Below are 23,723 nucleotides of genomic sequence, written 5' to 3'. Positions count from 1 at the left end.
TTAGGAGTATTGAAGAATAGAAAAGCATATTTATTTATTTAATGCTGTAAATTATAACATGTCTCCTGTGGATGATTCAGAACCAGATTTGTCCTCAGACAGTCTCACCATTGCACTTCCCAGTCTTCTGTTAAAGGTGTCAAATATGTTGCCACATAGGTTGAATAATAAATTTTTCCTGGAGCGAATTTTAAAATTAGTATCTTATTTTACAGTAGTTTCAGATTTATGGGAAAAGTTGCAAAGTTAGTACAGATAGTTTCCATATGCCCCACACTCCAATTCTGCTGTGATTAATATCTTGCATCACTATGGTATATTTGTCACAACTAAGGAACCAACATGGGTCCATGCTATTAACTAAATTCCAAACATTCGTATCTCTATGGCATTTCCCTAGTATCTTTTTTCCTAGTCCAGAATCAGAGCCAGGATAGAGCATTCCATTTAGTCATTGTGTCTCCTTAGGCTATGACAGATTCTCAGACTTTCCTTGTTTTTCATGACCTTGACAGTTTTGAGGAGTACTAGTCAGGCATTTGGTGGAATGTTTGCAGTTCGTGTTTGTCAGCTGTTTTCATCAGGACTAGTCTGGTGTTATGGGTTCTTGGGAGGAAGGCCACAGTGGTGTAGTGCCCTCCTCATCATATCGAACCTGCTATCAACATGACTTACCACAGATGATGTGAACCTTGCTCACTGGTTGGGGTCGTTTTCCTAGGTTTCTTCACTCTAAAGTAACTGCCCCCACCCTCCCCATGGAGCTTATTTTAATTGACTTTGACTTCCTTCATATGCTTCTAGAGCTGCCATGTTGCACCTACAGTTAATAGCTTTGATAATTAGCAGAGTATTCAGTATTTGCCAAGTACCAAGTATTGGGCTAAGGGATCACTTTGAAATAGCCCCATATGTAGTATTCCTATCTCCATGGTATGTGTAGGGGGAAACCCAGCCATGCTGTGAGAGGTCACGTAACTTGCCCACACTTGCACAGCTACTGACTCCAGCCGGTATGATTCTGTGCCCATTCTTCAGGGCTGGGGCTGACCCCTCGCTCTGCCACCTGCACTGACCTCAGTGGAGCATAGGACAGAGCAGAAAGGCCAACCTGAAGACCTTCACTATCCTCCTGCTGGGAATTCTTTGTCTTTGGGGAAGTCTTTGGCTTCAGCTCCCTGTTCCTTTCTTTTTAGCATTTATGATTTATGACCACATTGCTGGAAACTAAGGAAAAAGTACATTCATGGGGGAGATGGTACTTTCAGCAGATTACTATTCTTAGAAGTTCATGGTCTTTCAATTTCATCTCGAACTTAGATTCTAACAGAAATGATTTTTGAAGCCCTCATAATAATGGTTGCCTTTCAACTTAAATTCCAAATAATCAGTACCCTCACCCCCAATCTGTCAGTGGTATTTTGGCTGTGCCACTGACATGCTGTTGTGTCTAGCTGTACCTGTACATTTCAGATCCCAGGACCTGGCCGAATACGTCTGAATGAAAAGGCTCATGCTGTTCCTATCAAATGCTGTTTCATCCTAAGTAGTACATGGACCTGCTTCTCTCTCCTGTGATGATGACGGAAAATGTATGTTTGTACTTTTCATCAAAGCTGGGGGAAAATTCCATTCAATTGTTATTTTTAGGTTGCTGAAAGAGATAAGAAGCTGCAAGGCTGTCTGTTAAATTCAATACCTATTCATACAGCCATGATTAGATCTATTAAGTTAATTTATTTCAGAAGCACAGGAATTAAATTAAATCTTTGATGTATTTTTCAGGAGACTATGAAGAAAACTATACATCTCATTCATGTATATTCCTTTGGAAAGTACAAAATGCAATGCAATGCAAATAATCACTATTGTTAACATTCTAGTGCTATTCAGTTTCCCATAATGTAGTGAATGTCTTATCTTAAAGAGACATAAAGGATATGGTTCAGGAAACTTCCAGATATATGTGCATCTCCGATTACTGAAGCAATCACGTGTTACTAAAATTTTCATAATTTACTTCTATGTGAGGAGCAGAATCTTGACACAGATAATCCTTCTTCCACAGCCTGACTATTGCCCTATACATTTTTTAACTGCCTAGTAAATATTTAGTAACATTTTTGTGTCTCCAAGTGAAAGCAGATCTAGATAACAAACATACATCACTGTATGTTCTTCTTTAATTTTATATCTGGCAGATTTCCAAGGAGATGTCACATGTCAGAAGGTGTGTCTCACATGGCAGACTATGGCTCCCCAATGTAGGAGTTGGGCCACCTGCCCATTTAAGTCTCTGAAATTACCACCATTTGCCTGCATCACCACACACTCAAGCAGAATGATGTGGCTTGGCATCTCTGTTTACTAGCTCAGGAGTGACAACATGACGGTATTGTTTAAGATATGTAGGGCAGTGTGTATAGGATGAATTGATTTATTCCATGTTGGCCCTTTTACATCTATTTGCATCTACATTTTTGTCCTTATTTTCTCACTCTTCTCATATTCCATGCTCTATTGTTTACCTGAGTTGCTTTTGGCATTTTGAGAAGTGTTTAGTATTATTTATATAAATGTTGTGGATAAAGCACTTTGAGCTGTTCAGAGAAAACTCACTATATAAATCTAATAAATCTACAATGTCTTCTTGTATGGAAACCTAATACAGACTGCCTCTGAGAGACAAATATTTGATTTACTTCTATGTCGTGTAAGTGAAACGTGAATATTTAGAGAAACTTAAGTAATCAACTGAAGCTTGTTGCGCCCTGCTGCATTTGAAAAGATTTTGCAACCCCAATAAATTGTTCCATTACATTTTACACAGATAATCAGTACAGAATGGTACACTGTTTTCCGCTTTTGTTAATATTTTTTTTGTTTTTAACTCTGTATTTGATACATCCTTTGGTTAAGACTAAGCAAAATTAAATGTAATTGTTCTGCTAAAAGTCATGATATTTTATTTTATTTTTATTTCAAAATATAATGGGGGTATAAGTGTTTTTGGTTACATGGATCACTTTTGTAATGTTTGAGTCATGGCTATACGTATGCCCATCACCCAAATAGTGTTCATTGCACATGTGTGTTCATTAGTTGATTCCAATTTAATAATGAGTACATGTGATATTTGTTTTTCTAATCTTGAGGTACTTCATTTAGGGGAATGGTCTCCAGTTCCACCCAAATTGTTGCAAAAGGCATTAATTCATCCTTTTTATGGCTGAATGGTACTCCATGGTATACATATACCACATTTTGTTACTCCACTCATGCATTGATGGGTACTTGGGTTGATGTGGAATCACATCAAAGATAATTCCACATCTTTGCAATTGTGAATTGTGCTGCAATAAACATTTGAACGCAGTTGTCTTTTTGATAGAAGTACTTCTTTTCCTTTGGGTAGATACCCAGTAGTGGGATTGCTGGATTGAAAGGTAGGTCTACTTATAGTTCTTTGAGAAATCTCCACACTGTTTTCCATAGAGGTTGTACTAATTTGCAGTCCCACCAACAGTGTATAAGCATTCCTTTTTCTCTGCATTGACACCAGCATCCATTATTTTGGACTTTTTAATAAAAACCATTCTAACTGGTTTTAATTTGCATTTTCCTGATGATTAGTGATGTTGGGCTTTTTTTTTTATATGTTTATTAGCCATTTGTCTATCTTCTTTTGAAAAGCTTCTGTTCATGTTTTTTGTCCACTTTTTAATGGAGTTGTTTGTTTTTTTCTTGCTGATTTGCTTGAGTTCTTTGTAGATTCTGGTTACTAGTCCTTTATTGGATGTATAGCTTGTGAATATTTTCTCCCATTCTGTGGGTTGTCTATTTGCTCTGTTGATTGTTTCCTTGGCTCTGTGGAAGCTTTTTAGTTTAATCATTCTTTGACTCTTTCATGGGATAGGCCAGGCACATTGGAGCATGTGGGAGGGATGGTAGGATGCCAGGAATCTGCCATTGCTCACGTTGCATCATGCTCTAAAGGCCAGAGAAGGAGCTTCAACCACTTTCCCTGAAGAACTACATTTAATCTGAGTTCTAAGGATTTTTCTGAAGAAAGCCACTTTTCATCCGTGATTCTCATTTACAGTCAGAGGCCTAGGAGAAGTTAACTGTTGTTCCATGGGAATAACTGCCACACTGTTTTCTCTAAGTGATCTTAAATGAATGAGTCTTAGGATTATGTGGAAATTTCTTTGAAATGGTCAAGATTCCCACATATAACTTTACAATTGGGTAATAGAAATGAAGAAGAAAAAGAATTGTGATCCCTTTCTTACACTACATTGGTTCCATCTTATGTTGTCTGCAACAAGGCAGTAACTCATTTGTAACTCAGTATCTTGGGAGGAGGGGGAGATGCCTGTGTACAGATGGAGAAACATACTCAGAGAGATTGAGTAACAGCTAGAGTTACTAGAGACAAGACCTGTACCAGGTATGCCCCCAAAGCCCAGATCCTTCTGCTACATTCTGCACAGAGGGACATGGTTCAACCCTGGCATCTTCTATACAGACTGCTAAATCTTTTCCATATCAGCAGTAAGTTTCTTTCATTTATGTGTTCACCAGAGTGGCACTTTTAATTTTATCAAGAACTTTTCTTTTGCACTGACAACTTGGCTAACTGGTGCAAGAGGCCTAGTTCTCAGCCTGTCCCAGCTTTTGACATGCTTTTCTCACTAAGATTAATAATTTCTGGCTTTTGATTTAAAGCGAGAGATGTGCAACTCTTCCTTTAACTTGAACACACAGAGGTCATTAAAGGGTTATTAACCAGCCTAATTTTAATATTGTTGTGTCTCAGGGAATAGGGAGGCTGAAAGAGAAGAAAAGATAATGATTGGTTAGTAGAGTAATCAGAACGCGTACAACATTAAGTTTGCTGTCTTATGTGGGCACAGTGTGTAGTGCCTCAGAACAGTTTCAATACTGACGTTAGAGATCACTGATCACAGGTCAACATAACAGAAAGAATAGCTGGGAAAGAGTTTGAAATAGTGTGAGAATTACCAAAATGTGACACAAAGACATGAAGTGAAGACATGCTGTTGGAAAAATAGCATCAATAGACTCGTTTGAGTCAGGGTTGTCACGAATTTCCAATTTGTAAAAAATGTGATACCTGCAAAGTGCAGTAAAGTAAAGCACAATAAAGCAAGGTGTGCCTGTACTCTATTATTAACCATATTCACCATGCTGTGCAGTAGAACTAAAAAACAATCCCCAGTGTATTCCTTCTGTGTGAGATTTTTGTACCCTTTGACCACTATTTCCCATAACTACCCCCTACCATGCTCAGCCTGTGTAACCACCATTCCACTATATGCTTCTATGAGTTCGGTTGTTCTAGATTCCACATATAATAAGAAAGAACATGCGATACTTGTTTTTCAGTGACTGGCTTATTTAACTTAGCCTAGTGTTCTTCATTTCTGATTGTCTTGATATTATAAGAACTAGAAATTTCCGTTGAGAAGCCAGTATTTGTAGAAAAGTTGTCATCCCTTATGTAATGGAAGATATTTATTCTGGATCAATTCAGTTTAGCAATATTGCTTCCTTATAACTTGTTTGTGCTTCAGAACTGTTCAAAAAGTATGAATAATGAAGGAACACTTTTTTCCTTCTTTTTCTTTTTGTTTGTTCTTGACAGACTGAAACTATAACACAATGGACTTTTGTAATTCCCAGTAGAGATAACTTCAGACGGGAATAAACTTCAGTGTTCTAACATGGAGGAGACACAGAGGAATATTTTGATTGGATGTGGGGGGACATTTAGAAGATCTTGGTCATAAGTTGGTAATAATGATAGGGGGTTTTTTGGTTTGTTTTTTAATTGTGTAGAGAATGTTTTCCAGAGGAGTCGAGCAATTCTGGTAATGTTGGCGAAGGCGACTTTAAACCCTAATAGAGTAAGTAGTAAGATTTTAAGAGGACCAGAAAAGGCCTCTTTATTGTATTACCTATTCAACTTAGGTATAAGAATTATTAACCTTAGGGAGTCATTCTCAGAATTTGTGTCCTTTTGGCATGCACTAAAAATGCAACAATGTCAGTGGGCATTATTAAACTAATTTATAGTAAGGTGCCAGTGATTTTTTTAATTCACTTTCTTGTACAAGGTGAGATTGAGACTGAGGGTGGTGCAGAAGGGAAACAATAAAAAGAGATAAAAACATCATGATACCAAATTCAGAGTAAGCAGTGGAGGATCCAAATAGGTATGATGTCATTTGTCTGTTTTTACCTATAAAAGTGTTGCAAATAATTTCTCTTATGCTTGAAGAGGTAGCTGCTAACTAATGTTCCACTGTGAGAATTTTGTTGTGAATGAAAAGAATGTTTTATTCCAGTACTTTTTGTAGATAGAATATGTTTGGTGGGAAATTAAAGAGAAGCCTTATTCTAATAGTGTTTTAGTTAAGCAATGCTTAAAAAACCTTTAATTTGTAAGTTGCATTTTCACCACTCCTTCTTTTGGGAACAATGTAACAGTATTGTTGGTATGAAAACGTGGATAGAGATTTAAAAAGCTGACAAAGTAAATACAGTGGTGAGGGATAGATCATATCCTCAGACTCAGACCACATTTTGAGTAGCAGCACAATTTACTACTCTGAGTTTTTAAACTTTAAATTGAGCATCTGCCCGCAAAATTTCATTTCTTTCTTGTCCTTGGAAATCACTTGGTCCCCACTTTACAAACCGAAGTGTCACCATTTTGTTTGATCTATATTGAAACCTTCAAATCTTTTTAGACAAATAAGCAAAGAATATTGTTTTGAAAAGGATGGCAAATTGTAGCTATTATCGTAAATTAAAATCTGTTTTGCTCCTATGTCCCTCTACTGGCTGCTGTGGGTAAATTATAGACACAGATTAGACACAGATTCTGCCCTGGGAAAACTATAAACAATCAAGACTTTATTTTTTTAATAACCATGTCACCCTAGAGCCATCTGGTGTGTATTTAGAGTAATGTAATTTCTACTCCTGCTTGATGATACTGATATTATGCAGCAAATATATTGCCATTTTGAAGAATAATTGGGTTAATTGCTGCATGTAATCCAACAGTGATTTAATCTTTCATTCTGTGTGAACCACAGTAAATTCTGAATTAGTTCCATTTTGAGAAAAGTAGGAAAAAGGGTACACTGAAAGGCCAACGTGTATTACCATATGGAAACTCGAGATGATTTTTCAAATATGTTCATCTATTAGGCTGGACTAAGGGTCCCCAAATGAGCAGATGCAAATATCAAATAAAAGAAAAATGGTATCTAAGCAGTGATAATAATAATAGTTATTATTTGTTGAGTACTTACCTATGTTAGGCAGGCAGTACATCTTCTTATTGAATTCTTACAACAGTGCTCTAAGGTATCTTCTATTTTACTCTTTTTAAGGATAGGAAAATGAATTAGAGATTAAATTACTTGCCTGAAGTTTTACAGTTGCAAAGATACAACTGAGATACAAACCAAGGTCTCTTCATTACTCTTCCATATTTTTTAATTGTAATAACTTCCATTGGCATATATGTTTTAATACATGAATCCTACTGGGAACTCACACACAAGCACACGTACACACATGTACAGACACACATATGCACATATACCACCACCACATCAAAATTAAATAAAATCTTTAGAAAGGAAATGGGTAATTCGGTAGGCCCAGTAAATATCTGGTTGTGAATGGGAGACTTTCTAATTGATAGCTGCAAGATAATACATATATAGCTCTTTCTAAAGGTCAAGGACAGGAACTACTAACCTAGGGTTCAGTAGGGCTTCAGGAACGTTCATGAACCCACTAATTTTCCACAGAATTTAGTTGTGCATATATTTTTCTGGGTTTAGGATCTAATAGATTTAATTATATTTAATTAGATTCTCAGAGATTCATGACAAAAAGGTTAAGAGCAGCTACATTAATATAATAATGGGTAGTGTTGGAGGCATGAGATATATAGCATTTTATTCACAAGTAATAAAATATAATATCAATTACCCCACATTCTTATATTAATAGTAAGTAATAGTGGCAACTGTAGCATTTATTGCTAAAGTAGTCATCTATCGATATCATTTATGAAATTCATTAGGGTCCTCTAATGAGAAACAGGATATAATAATTAACATATTACTTACATTTTGAAGAAAGGCAAACAAAATAGTATTTATCCATTTATCTATTTTTCCAACAAGTTTTCATACATTTGTTCAACAAATATATATTAACAGCTAATGTTCTAGATGTTTGGAACACAGAAGTGTTTTTGAGGTTCCCTCTCTGCAGAGTTTACATTGAACGGGGGGCTGGCAAGAGGAATAAATGCATAGCTTATACTCATTTGGTGGGAAGTGCTAAGATGAAAATTGAATGAGTGAGTGAAGTCCAGAGAGTGATGGGGAATGCTGGTTCTAATATGATGGTCCATGAAGGTCTCTCTTTTAAGATGACATTGGGCAGAGGCCTGAAGAAAGTGTGAGGAGGAGCTCTGCGGCTTACAAGGAGGCTGTGAGGAGGCCTGTGTGGCTGTAGGGAGGGAAGGGCAGAGGTAGATCAAAGGTGAAACAGGTAGTGTGGGAAGGGCAGGTCCTGTGAGGCCTTGCATACCTTGTAAGAAATTTGATTTGATACTAATATAGGAAGCTTGTGGAGTGCTTTGTGCAGAAGGGTGACTCGATCTGTGAGCCTAGATGATAATTGATTTTACTTTTCCATGGATTTGGGAAGATATTCCAAAGTTGCTTTTCTTATATGTGATTCATGTAAATGGTTTCTCATTTGTATATTGGCTTAGTGCATTTTGATTACCAGGAAACATCTCCCCTTATTTAAGCCTGAGCTTAATTGAATGTAAAATTTGAGGGATGCAACATTGAAAATTGCCAGATGCTATAATTTCAGAATTTCCAAAAATAGCAAATCTGAGCACTCACACTGCTCATTCTGGATGGCAGTGCAATATGAAAGCTATAATTGCAACAGCTGGGAGAATGGAGGTTAATGTGTACCTCAGCCGTCCTTTCTGAAAGCAGCATCAGGCAGTGTCAAAAATGCTGGACCTGGGATTATGTAGTAAACAGCTTGACATCCCACATTTGCTATTCCAGGCTGCTGCATTGGGACCAGAAAAGCCAAGGTGTATTCAACCAGACCAAGAGCCCATCCAGGGCAGTTTCTTAAACATTCTATCCTGTATTAAAAAGTACTAAGTTTGAACATGAAAATGATAGGCTGAGTACTTGACAGTGGTGACCTTTAGAATAAGAAAATGAATTACTGGCAATTAACACATTACCTGCCATGTGATTTGTATTTAAATGCTAGTTTTGAGCCCGGGGCCTTGTGAAGCATATTTAACTCACATATCTCTTCACCTTGGGAGTCAAAAAGAACTATTTTTCAAGTTTCATATAACTCACAGAAAACAATAAAAAATAACAAATTTTTCATTAAATTGGAAAGGATCATTTTGTTTTTAAAGTTTTTATTCTATTTTCATGATAAAATACCGTAGCCCCATGGAAAATTTTTTTCCAGTGTGGGAGTTAATGTGTTAAACTCTTTAGCCAAAGAATCCAAAGAAATTAAAGGAAAGAAAATGAATCAGTAGCATATAAAAAATCAGAATTAGAAGATTTCAAAGCTACTACTACAGGGCTTGGACTCCCTCAACGTTGTTAGGTTCCTGAGCTGCAGTAAACACATCCTCCACTAGGGGGTCTCGTTACCCTTTTTTAGTTTGTGTGCCTTGTTACTACAAAGATACTCATAGTCTCTCCCTCTCTCTCCCTCCCTCCCCATTTCTCTCTTTCCCTCCTTCTCTCTCCTTCCCTCCCCCATCAATGAAAAATAGATATGGTTAGTCAAGAATGCATTATGTGTATGTATTTTTTCTTATAGTTGAAAAATTCCCAACTTTTGAACAAAGAAAACAACGTACTATGTGACATAGCAGAAAAAAGTTATGAATGTTCCACCTTTCTGCACACTATACACAGTCTGAACATTCATATCATCTGTTTTTGAATCAATTTCAAAATGGACTGAGAGATACTAGACTATTGAGAGGCCCCGTGGATATCATGAAGAATAGAGCTCTTGGCGCCCTGGAGAGGAGTGCTATGGTAGAGGGCCTTGCGCTGCCCCTTCAGACACGAAACAAGGAAGCCAACTAAGCGGTTGTTTCATCAGTGTGCAGAGTGAGCTGTCTGTAAAAAGTAGAAATGATGGAGTATAGGTAGGACGTTGTAAAAATATTCCCATTTGCTCAAATCATGAATGCACATTCTAGACTTGCCAAGTGGAAATTAACAGCGTATAAATGCATTTTTAATGGTTTGCTTCTCAGCTTGTTACCTAAGTCTACAGAAACTTATCACTTCTGTCAATAAGTGTCTTTTGAATTTAATACAGAATACTACAGAATAGTATAGAGAGGCACTTTACAAACTCTAATGTGCTCATCCCTGGATTTAATAAATCTTGGCATTTGCCATATTTGCTTTAGGTTCTATTATAATAGGTCAAAGGATCAAGGAAAAAAAATTAGGCTACTTTGGCCTACTATTATTGTTTCATGACTAGTAAGAAGATTTTAAATTTCATGGAAATTCTTATGTGGTATTGCTAAGGCAATGTGAATCAAAAGTAATCAAACATTACATTTCTTCAAAACCCAAAGGATACATAGGTCTGAAGGCTCCTCATGTTACTCTCAACCAAAAGCCAAAACCAGAATGCATGCCTCAGAAACTATAGCACTTCACTATTGTTTTGGAAGGAATGGTTCAGAGCAGAGAGATTGGCCTGGACTCAGTTATTGACTGGGGTATTATTCCTGGACAAGGAGGACATCCTCTAAGGCAGCAGTCCCCAAACTTTTTGGCACCAGGGACCAGTTTCATGGAAGACATTTTTTCCATGGACTGGGAGGAGTGGGGTGGGGATGATTTTGGGATGATTCAAGCGCATTACGTTTATTGTGCACTTTATTTCTATTATTATTACATTGTAATATATGATGAAAAAATTGTGCAGCTCACCATAATGCAGAATCACTGGGAGCCTGGAGCTTGCTTTCCTGTAACTAGATGGTCCCCTCTGGGGGTGATGGGAGACGGTGACTGATCTGACAGGAGGTGGAGCTCAGGCAGTGATGTGAGTGATGGGGAGCGACTGTAAATACAGATGAAACCTCATTCGCTCACCTCCTGCTGTGTGGCCCAGTTCCTAACATGCCACGGACTGGTACCGGTCCATAGCCCTACGGTTGGGGACTACAGCTCTAAGGGACAGTCTCTGACCTGATTGGAATCCATAACATATTTCCTGATTGAATCATGTATTATGGGGTCCTCAAAAATACATACATCTTACAAATAAAACAGCATACCTGTACTTATCTACAATAAATACTTACTATCCAGTCTTCTGTCCCTTTCTATATAAATGTGAATTTGTCATGAAGTAGAAAAATGTTACCAGTTTAGCCTGCATTAGTTAAAGGTCTTGCTTACTACTGTTGATGGCTATTCTTATCCTATTTTAAGCTTGTTTGGACTCAGGCGCAGAGCCTGCTCTGCAGCCATTCCATAAATTTTTTTCAATGAGCATTTTAACTCCTTGTAATTATCAGTGAGATTCTCGATATCTGGAAGATAACTAAGTTTCTGGCAAGTAGCACAAATGTCCAGTATTTTGTTTGTTCTAATTCAGTACTGGGATGTGTGGGGAAAGGACTGACTCTTGAGTCCCTGACTCTCCCTTTGGGAGAGATTTCTGGAGGTACCATTGAGGACTGTGGTTCTCTCGGGATCGCCAGGGAGCAAGCAGGTAGGGGCTGTGGTTGCTCTCTGGTGCCCAGTGAGAACCTAAAAAACTAGAGCAGAGGAAAAGATTGGCCTTTCCCAAGACAGAGCAAAGACCCAGCTTTAGATACTACCTTCAGAGCCCCAGGAAGACTGGAAATCCGCTCCACTCAAAGAGAATTCTCACCTGCAGAGTTGATCCTTGTGACCTGGAAAGCCTGAATCCATGCTGTTAATACCAGTGGCCCTGGGAAGCGATTTCCACCGAAGTCAGAAGTGTTCCCAGGCCTTGCCTATGGGACAGGGGGCTTCTTTTCCCTGGGGAAGGAGGGGAGTACAGTGGCAATTCTCCATCCCCTCCCCCGGGGAGCCAATAGTTTGTGAACTGATCCCCTGGCAGGTAGTAAGGGAAGAAATTACTTGTCTTCCCTTGGTTTGCCACTGATCACGAGTCTTTACAAACCTGACCTGTGTACAGGCTGAAGGAGCACAAAAGAGAGAGAATAATAACTCATCAAAGAAAAATGTAATCTTGAGAAGGGAGCACCTGTGACCATCTTAGAACAGCAAGTCTCAATAAAATAGGATGGATAGAAGAAACAGGCGAGAACTTTAACAAAAAACAGAAATGGCAGAGAACTGTCAGGAAGATGTAATTGGTGCAGCAACATTTAATGCTAAAACTAAAATAATTGATAATTAAAAATTAATAACCTGGTTAGGAGAATGAGAACTAAAGAGAACTGAAATTATGATGTAGAAGATCAAGGGGCAGAAATTGGGGTCATGAGAAAGCAGATAACAAACTTGGAGGACATAATCTAGGACACATAGCACATACTGATAGAAGAAGTTCTGGAAGAAAAAATAGGAAGTAAAAAGAGGAAAAATAATAGCAGCAAAAAGTTTATTTCTGAACTGAAGACTGTCTTGAATTTCTAGACTAGCAAGGTTTATCAAGTCATGAAAGAAGAAAAACATTTTGACATTTCTTAGTGACTTTCTAAACTTCAAGGACAGTGGAAAAAAAAAAATCTTAAGAGTCTTCCAGACAGAAAGCACAGGTTGCTAACAAAGGCTGCATTTCTGGATGGCAGGAGAGTATGGTATTATAAGTGTTTATGCTTTAAAATTATTTTTGAGTTGAATTCATTTTCCACTGGAGTGTCCATTGGGGTTTTGTTTGCTTTGTTTGTAGGAAGAAATTGTGTAAAATGATTTCAAGGCTCACATAGAAGAAAGAGGGTGTGATAAAAGCCAAGAAAAGTGATAGGAAAAGAACAGTGTGAGGAACTTGCCTTACCAGATATCAAATGTTTCTGTAAAGCTACTGAAAACCAAACAGAATAGAATTGGCACAGACACAGACAGAGATATTACTGCAACATAGTAAATGTCCAGAAGTAAATGCACACATATGTGAGAAATTAAAATTTGACAAAGATAGTATTTCAACTCAGTGGGAAAAGTTTGGTTCAGCTAGATAAAATTGGATAGCATTGCTGACATAATGACCATCCAACACAGGGAAAAACAAAGCTAAATGCCATCTGCATTACAGAATGAATTCCAGGTCAATTAAAGGTATAAATATAAAATATGAAATAATAAAAAATGTAAAAAAACGTTTCCTAGCAAGACAGAGACTGAGGAAGCTAAAAGAAAAGAATACATTAAACTGTGTAACTTAAAGTGGATGGTATAAGATACACTGAAAAGAAAAGGGAGAAATGAAAGGGTGGGGAAAGGCAGCAGTGCATACAAAAGATGAAGAGTTAATATTCCTAATATTAAAAGAGTTTCCATAATTATTATTTTTTTTTTTTTTGAGACAGAGTCTCACTTTGTTGCCTGGGCTAGAGTGAGTGCCGTGGCGTCAGCCTAGCTCACAGCAACCTCAGACTCTTCGGCTTAAGCAATCCTCCTGCCTCAGCCTCCCGAGTAGCTGGGACTACAGGCATGCGCCATCATGCCCAGCTAATTTTTCTGTATATATTTTTAGTTGACCATATAATTTTTATTTCTATTTTTAGTAGAGACAGGGTCTCACTCAGGCTGGTCTTGAACTCCTGACCTCGAGCAATCCACCCGCCTCGGCCTCCCAGAGGGCTAGGATTACAGGCGTGAGCCACCGCGCCCGGCTATAATTATTTTTTAAAAGATGTATAACTCGGTAGAAAAATGGACAAAGAATATGGAAATGGAATCCAAATGGCCTATAGACATGAATGTGCTCAACTTCATTTACTAGTTATGGAAGAAATGCAAATTAAATTCAAAATGAGATAGTTGTCCCTTGGTATCCATGGGGGATTGGGTCCGGGACCTCCCACACATACCAAAATCCCTGGAGGCTCAAGTCTCTGATATAAAATGGTGTAGTATTTGCATATAGCCTATGTACATCCTCTCATATACTTTAAATCATCTCAAGATTACTTATAGCTAATACAGTGTAAATGCTATTAATGTAAATGTTATACTGTTCTGTTTAGGAAATAATGACAAGAGAAAAAAGTCTATGTGTTCAGTACAGATGCAATTTTTTTCCAAATATTTTCTATTCGTGGTTGGTTGGATCCACAGATGTAGAACCCACAGATATGGAGGGCTGACTTGTATTTTAAAATCCATCATATTAGCAAAACTTAAGGAGTAAAAGCATCCATTATTAGTAATAATGTTATGAAATGGGCAGTCTTAAACATTGCCAATTCAGCATTAGTTGTCACCATTTGTGAAAGTTATCTTGCAATATCTAATAAAATTTAAAATATACACATGCTTTGACTAAGTTATACAACTTTGTAGACTCTCTGGAAAGCAAGCACCAGGAGATAGACACCTAAGTTACAGATAAGTTTGTTGCCTCATTGTCTTCCACTGCTATAAGCTGAAAGCAAAATAATTTTCCATCATTTAGGGAATACTTGAATTAATTACAGCACATCTATACTATGGGATATTATGTGACTATTTGAAAAGACTGTTATATCTGTCCAGTTGGAGAGATGTCCATGGTATAGTGAAGAATGAGAAAACCAAATTATAGCACAATAGATATAGCACCACCTCATTTTTTAACAAAATCAAAAACTGAAACCTTACCTATGTCTATATATGAGTGCGTGTGGATGTAGACAAAGTAGTAGTAGGACGAACATCAAATGTTCAGACTGATTAACGCTGGTTACCCCAGGAGGGAGGGAATGAAAGGGACTCTGAGTGGATGGAGAACACTCACTTTTCCTTTGCACATCTTCTGATGATTTTACTGCTAACAATTACCATGTATTAATTTAGTAATTAAAAAAAAAACAAGAAAGGAAAAGAAACTCACCTAGTTGTATAATTTTATCAAAGATAATATAAGAAGTTGGGCCTGTATTTCTTTTCTGCAAACATAGCTAAAAGTGCCACTTTCCCTGTTACTATAGGAACTGTCATCACTTACTTCCTAAACTGGAACGGGAAGTGGCTTATAAAAAAATTCATATGCATACTGAGTGATATGGGCGGTATATCTCTTCCTGCTCTGTGGACAGTCAGGAGAAAAATGCCTATTTCTAGAGGTTGTCAAGCTTCCCTGTAGTCTTCGCAACATGGATCCATGGGGCTCTTTGTTTCTAGCCAGAACTGCTTTTCAGGATTTTCATTTTAATGTAATTTTTTGCTTTAAAAATATGCTAGCTGGTTGAAACAGCCCCCAAATTTCCACAGAGGTCTCCCCTTAAATTCCATTTGGCTTTCACCTTCGCTCAGAGCCTCAGGGAGAGGACAGAGCAGTAGTTCTTAGATGCAGTTCTCGGGTGGTAGGCTGAGGCCAGCACCAGCAGTGCATACTGGCACCCTTGTTTTATACGTCCAAGTTGATACACAGCTTTTCAAACACATTCCCATCTTCAGGCCCTTGGCAACAAATTTACATACCAATTCACACACTGACCCTTCTGTGTAACCTGCCACCGTAGACTAGAGGAGTCTCATTGTATTTTGGGAAGCAGAGTGTCCCAGAGTGAAGTGCCTGAGCTCTGGACTCAGATGTCCTAGGTCTGAATCTTACCTGAGCCACCCCTGTGAGCTGTGTGGCCTTAGGCTCAGTTTCCTCTCCTGTAAAATGGGAGAGATAATAATGCCTAGCTGATTGGCTTGCTATGGGATAATCTCTATGAAACTCTTAACAGGTAGTATGTTAGTCATCATTATCCTTGGAAGGCTAATATTAATTGACAGGTAGTCACCTTTTCTTTTACCAGTATCTTAAATAGCCTTTTCTGTGGAACTAGATTCAACACTCTGAGAAAGTGCAGAAAAAGGGAATTGTAAATAAATAAAACCACTTGGTGATTACAGTATTATTAGCTATGTGGCAAGAAGGGGAAAATTCAATCTGTTTTACTAATTTACTCTTCAATGGATTTAAATCCAGTACACAAGGAGCTAAATTTATCACATTATCTAGAGCAATAATTAGTCAGCTCTCCTTATCCTGGCACTAGCGACTTAATTTTCCAAATCCAAATCACTTGCACCTGATAATCTGTAGGTTTACATTGTTTCTGTATTTAAAGTGTGACCTTACTGTATTTGCAAGTCACATTGCATTGATCTTCATTAAATGCTCGAATGAAAGTTTATATACCTTACTTGACTTCATTTTTCTTCTTAATAAAACTTCATATTGTTTGAAATTTGGTTTGGCATTATAATATTGACAAAACCAAGTTTTTGGTGGGTTTGGTGTCTTGGCAGTCCAAGGGTGAAAACCGAAGGGTCTCGTCCGTTTGCACATTTGTGGACTGTAACTCAACCCAGAGACCACTAGGGGGTGCTGCGACACTCTTTACCCCGTAGCGGGCCTGTCAGCGTTTGCTGGCATCTTTAAGCTTAAAGCATGATGTGTGTATGCACATTCTTAGAAAAAAGAATGAGGCTTTGAGAGTAAAAACAGATGAAACTCTCAGTAGGTTTCACATGTCAGTACTTAATTTCTGCAAAGTCAGAAAGAAGGCTTTGTTTTTTAGGCTGTGCTCCTGTGACCAACTACTTATGTTAACTTCTACTCCTAGAAAAGCTTTGAGCATTTCTGTGAATCCCTAGTGCATTTAGCATTTCCTCTGTAATAAGAAATAGGCCTTTTACATTACAGGATATGTATGAATAAAGGTGTGAAATATGAACCAATCATAAATACATTGGTTTCCTCTAAAGGAAATATCTCTGTTTGCAAATCCAGAGACAGGTGAAAATGAGGACTTTGTCTCTTCATACACTTTATTAAATCTTATTTATTTGGATGCAATTCATCGTTCTGTCGAAATCTCACTCCTTGCCCACTCCCTCCCTTTTTCTTGCCTCTTTCCTGATTTCCAGCAGGCCTTTGGTAAGTTTACCATCTACCCTCTATGTCAGAAGACCCGTGGAGTGTTTTTGACTACATAACAGAGAAGGAAAGATTATAATCTGTTTCTAAATCCCCTTGTGGTCATGTTTCTCAGATGTCACTGACTTTTGCCCCATCAAAGGGCCCCCTGTTTTTGATTTTTCATGTCTGCACGACTGTAACATTACCTTTGGCCGTCTTCCTTTTCCCTATTTAAAGATGTTCTTCCAACCAAAAAGTATGATTTCTCTTGCTCTTATCATGATTCCATTTCTTAAAACTTCCTGAGTGGCACCACGTCTCTGAGCATAGTCTACAAGTCTACATTCTGCACCTTTGGATTGAAGGTCCCCTTTCCCAGCTTCCATGGCACCTCAAATGACCTCAAGAATGGTTTTTGTTATGCTGGAACAAGGGCAAGGGGCATCATGCTGGCTGGGAGGTTTAGCTGAACGTGAGAGGTCTGATGAAGATGGAAGATGCTAGGCAGACAGTAGGTGGGTTGTAGTATGAAAAAGCAACCTGGACCCTTGAACTCTGGGATTCTAGGAGTCCCTCAAAGGTAGGATGTGGATACAGGAAAGGAAGCAGAATGCAAAGTCTAATGGGCAATAAGGTTGGAGGACATACATGCTTAATGGGGCTTGCAAAATCATTGTGGACATTCTCTGTCTAAAACACTATTCTAGATGTTGGATGGTGTTGTGAAAAAGAGATGGCTATGGAAATGAAGAGGACCCCAAATTCAAAGGAGTTAGTAGTCCAGTGGGGAAGACCAAGGAGCCAATGCTATAGTAGTAGAAGGACAGGGAGGCTTAAGAGCTAATTCTGGAAGCTACTGACCTCAGGCAGTTTTGCTTCTAGCCTCAGGACTCATTGCTTACAGGTGAGCCAAATGAACCAGCAGTGTTGCCCAGCAACCACTGCAATATACAGCCTGGGTGCTGTGATGGTGACATCCTCCTGTCAGCACTGCCTATTCCCTGAGAATATTTTCTTTGATTCATTTTTCCAAGAAATTTTATTAAGGCATGTTCAAAGTAAAAGAGCTCAACCTCCTACTGACTTTTACCTTCTTCTGCTCTTGTACTGTATCTGCCAAAGAGGTACCAGGGACAGGTGCACCCCCGGCTCAGGCATACTTACACATTTTATGAGTGCATTTTTTTATTCATTAAAAATCATTTCTTGATATCTCCAATTTATTTTAATGCATCCACAAATAAATGTGAGTGATGGACAGGTAGTAGGTTGGATAGATGATGGATAGGCATGAGATAAGTCAGATGTAATAAAATATCAATTATAGAAGCTAGATGTCAGATATAGTGATGTTCACAATATAATTATTTCAGCTTTTCTGAGTATTTGAGAGTTTTCATAACATCTTAGAAAAACAAAATTATTTCTTAATTTTTTTCATTTATTTAGAACACCTCGCTATGAAATGAAGCAGATCAAAAAAAATAATGTAAAAAGAAAGAAGTTCCATAGAGAAAACCAAACAACTCAATTCAAAAATGGGTGAAGGACTTGAATAGACATTTCTTCAAAGAAGATATCCAAATAACCAATAAGTGCATGACAAGATGCTCAGCATCATAGTTATTAGGGAAATGCACATCAATACAACACAAAATGCTATTTTATAACCATTACAATAGCTATTACTCCAAAATAATATTATACTAATAATAACAACAGAAAATAGTATGTGTTGGTGAGAATGCAGAGATATTAGAATCTCTGTGCATTGCTGGGGGAATGTAAAGTGGTAGTCATTATAGAAAACAATTTAGCATGGAATTGCTAAATTGCTAAAAGTTAACCATGGAATTACCATATGATCCAGCTATTCTCTTTCTGGGTATATACCCCAAAAAACAGAAAGCATATACCCATGTTTACAGTGCTTTAATTACAACTACCAAAAGGTGGAAACAACCCACGTGTCCACCAACAAATAAATACATTAAAAAATGTGGTCTATACATACAATGATATTATTTGACCATCAAAAAATAATATTCTGTTACGGTTGCAATGTGGATGAATCTTGCATACATTACTGGAAGTAAAACAAGCCATATATGAGAGGACAAATACTGTATGTTTCCACTTACACAAAGTACCTAGAATAAGCCAATTCAAAGAGACAGAAAGTAGAATTGAGGTTGTCAGGGCTTGGGGAAGGAAATAAAGAGTAATTATTGTTTAATGGGTTCTGAGTTTCTTTTTGGCATGATAAAAAAGTTCTAGAAATAGATCTTGGTGATGGTTGCACAACATTGTGAATGAATTTACTGAAAGCCACTGAATTGTATGCTTAAAAATAGTTAAAAGGGGAAATTGTATGTATATTTATCATAGTTTACAAAAAGGCAAAGAGTTCCTTTCTTAAGATATGTACATAAGGAAAAAAAAAATAAATGAAAAGGCAAAGCATTATGCTAATATGAAAAACGAAGTAAATAAGAAATTATCTGAAAGAAGAGAAAGAAAATAAGTTGGAAATAACAAAAACACCGTGAGGAAGAGCATCCTGAGCCCAATAGCCATACAAGGAAAAGGGGGCTGGGAAATTCAGGGAGGGGCTCCCAAAGAAGCCTTGGTGTTCTGTGCTCTTTCCTCCCTCTGCTCATCCTTGCCTCTTGCCATTGTATTCCGAAGGAGGAGGGCTTAGCAACGACAAAAACATTCCCGTGTGGCCTGGATCTCCACACGCTACCCCTGCCTTCCTTAGGAACCTTGTGACTCCAGGATCCTTCCCCACATCTTTATCTATCCCTGGCTCTTGGATTCTTCCAACAGCACTCGAGTGTACTCAGATTGTTGTCAAATAAACCAACAAACCCTGCAAATCCTTCCTGGTCCCTCATCCACCACCTTGTCTCTTATCTTTCTCTCCCCATCAGAACTAGGTATCTTCATCTGCCATCTACACATCCTTAATTTTTATTCAGTCCTTAACCTGTTCTAATATAAGTCTCTTCTGATGATCCAGTGAAATTACTATTGCCCAGGTCAGCAATGACCTTCATCTCACCAAGTCTAGTGAACACTTCTCAGTCCTTGTCTTATCAGAATTACCAAGACCATTCAATACAATTGATGACTCCCTTCTTGAAATAATCTGTCCTGGGTTTCCAGTTAAGTTGCTTTTCTCTCACTCTGAGTCTTGGGTGTTGGCTTCTATTTTTCATGTATTTCTCCCAGCTCCATATTATATATTCTTTCTTTCTCTCTACTTTCATTTCCTAGGCAATTTCATATGTTCACATGGCTTAAAATGCCATTCATATGCTTACCAAAGTCATATCCCCAGCCCAAACTTTCAAGAATATGAGGCCCATATAACCGACCACCTACTGATCCTATTTAAATTCCCCATCTAGTATCACAAACACAATGTGCCCATGTAATGCAGATTACAAGGTTCTGGGTGAACATAGCCCTACCCTTTCAGCCCAACTCTTTCCCCATCACATCTCAGCTATCTGAATTGGTGAAAAAACTGTGGTTGGCATTTAGGTCATCAAAGGCATCAGCCAATTCAGAGCAAATAGTCACAGTATTATATATTGTTTGGCTTTGGGAAAAGCTTTAATTCCATTTTAGCTTTCCAGCTTAGTGATGTTGGCATTGTATAGATACCACCATAGATGCTAAAAAATAGTGACTGGCCAATTAAAGTCCCCTGCTGTGTTTTCTACCCACTGAATTAGAATCCTTATTTTCATGCAGCGCAAAGCAAGAATGCTTCAAGTACCAAATCATTTGGCAGTCTTTAATGGCATGTAAAACAACCGTTTGTGCAGCAAAATATTTTCCAGAACTAGAAGCCCGTAAAGATTGCCTTCTTTTTAGTACACAGAAATATTCCACAAACACGACCCTCTCGGCTTTCTACAATATGGCACCCAGAAGAGAGAAGGCCCTTTCCTCCTCCTCTGTGGCATTTCCCACCTCATCCTCCACTCTTGGGCTACTTGACCTAGGCTCCTCCATGGTGCTGGCTCATCCCCTGCCCATCCTCCCACCAGTCAAGCCGTCCATTGGCCATCCAAACTTGAGCAGAGAGAAAATTCTCTGTCTTCGAGGCTGGGCCCTCCCTGCTGATGCAGGGGCCTTGGCATTGTTTCTGCTGCCAGTCTGGTTGCCTCCTTGTTGCCTTTGGAAGCCTGCACTTTCTCTGTGGCTTTTGTGGTCGTTTCCATCCGCCAGTGTGGTCCCTCTCAGAGGCACTAGCGTGCCAGACCAGCCTATTTGAATTGGTGCCAGGCCACTTACTGGGGAGGTGAAGCCAAATCCCATATATTTAAAACTGTAATGCTTTGCTTGTCCACCTAGCTCCTGTCTCCTGAAGTCATTAGTTGTGGTTTTACTTTACTGTTAAAACACTCTTCTTTTTTTCCTTTCTCTCAGCTCTGGCTATTTTCAGCTCTATATATTTAGCAAGTTATATGTAGGTAGAGATTCTGCTGTTCTACTTAAATCTCTCTCTTTTTTTTTTCCTTTTTGTGTCCTAAGGAAAGAGAATGTGTTTTCTATTAAATGGGGGAGAAGGGGGGAGAAGATAGAGAGACCCGATATTTGACTAGAATGGAAAGTGAGAGAACAGTGGCAGCCTGTCCGGCAACACGGAGTAAGGAGAAGCCCATTTATATGGCCACGGGACAGCTATCATCCCTGATCTTGAGTTTCTTCAGGAAAATAGACCTTTGGTTGCTTGAGAGAAGCCTTTTGTGCTTCATTTTGCTTGGCGTGTTTTAAGATCCATAGAATGTAACAGGGATTCCTTTGCATCATGCAACATCTAAGGCTTTGCAAAGATAGAGCATGATTGTATAATCTAAGGCAGATAAATAATAACATTTCCATTCTATAGCTGAATTAGGGAAGTTAAGTGATTTTCCTGAAATCCCTCAGGAAGCTCAAGACACATCTAGGAACACAACACGTGAATTCTAACTCTCAGACCTTTCACCCATGGACACATCTCTCTGTCTCTATTTACTCTAGAATTCTGCACATATGTTTTTCAAGTAAATATTTGGTTCTGGGGAGACTTAGGGGGAAAATATTCTAACCTTTGACAGTTAAAGGTACTGAATTAACAGTGCTGTAGACCAAAGTCTGCCACTTGTCAGGATGTAGCCATGATCTGAAAAGCTGTTGCTCCACAGCGTAGCTGCTGTGGGCCTACACTGCAGTCCTAACAGAACTTGCATTTACCAAAAGCAAAAAGGAACTGTTACAGCTGGCACTCATATCAGATGTGTTTTCTGGAAACACTAAATAAAATCAAGAATGGAATTTAGAGCATGGAAAAATACTCTTTGAAGGGTGATAAATATGAAGGCTACATGAAATAAACTTGGGTTAATGAGTCTCTAGTATAAAACCTATGAAATTTATTCTCTGCAAAAATGTGCGAGTTTCCCATCTGGCTTGAAAAATGTAATTACAATATACATGGTAACTAGCTATGCCAGGATTTGTAAAAAGTAAGAATTTGACTGATGTGTTACGTGATTGATATGGCCAAGTAAACCCTACAACTTCATTTTAGACGGGTCTTTCCAGAGTGAGGGTCACACATCCAGATATTTTAAGAGGCTGATAAGTAACTAAATGAGAGTAATGACTAGTAGAGTATAAAGGAGGTGTGAGTCATATATTAGGGAGTGGTGGAGTCTGTGGCAAACTACAACACCCAAGGCCCTTGTGAAGGATATAGTGCCCATAGCTCCATGCTTCTCAGACAGGAATGCAGGACCAATGTGGTCATATCAACTGATTGTTTTAAGAGAACATGGAAATCCATATTTTTATGTAAAACTAGTACCATTTTTAAATGTTTAAAATGAATTTTTAAAAATTTATAACATTGTCTTGGTCAAAAAAAAATATTCTATAAGACACATTCAATGTATAAACTACCACTGAGTTTCTTCTACTCTGAGGGTGATGATTTATGTGATGAAATATGGGAGCTTCTTGGGGGCATTAGTAGAGAATCCAAGAACCAGGGGAGGAATGGGGTGATGTGGTATAATCCAGGGATTGGTACTTACAAGAGCAGTCTATTGACTCACAAATAACTAGTTCGCCAAAAATGTTTCAAATAGGAAAAGAAGGGAAACCAGGAGAGCTCATCAGGGTATATGGTATGTGTGCTCAAAAGAGAAAGTGGTTCTGGCTGGTTTCTGCAAGGAGAAGAAAGAGACTAGGAGAGCCAGAGACTGTATGGAATGCCCAGGTGACAACAGAAAGAGTACTTTCAACCTGGTTACGCTGGGATGTGTGTATACTGAAAGAGCACATCATTTGAACAGGTTGAGAGAAAAACTTGGAACCAGGAAGTAAAATATAATTAACAGCCTGATAAACATCTGATTAATGAGTTAGGCTGTGCCAAGATAGTTAACCCGAAGAAAACTGGGCACAAGTACTGAACTAATATGAGCAGGACTTATAGGCCAGAGCTTGCT

This window comes from Lemur catta, chromosome 10, assembly GCF_020740605.2.
Source record: "Lemur catta isolate mLemCat1 chromosome 10, mLemCat1.pri, whole genome shotgun sequence".
Lineage (NCBI taxonomy): Eukaryota > Metazoa > Chordata > Mammalia > Primates > Lemuridae > Lemur > Lemur catta.
Note: the sequence above shows the minus strand (reverse complement) of the source record.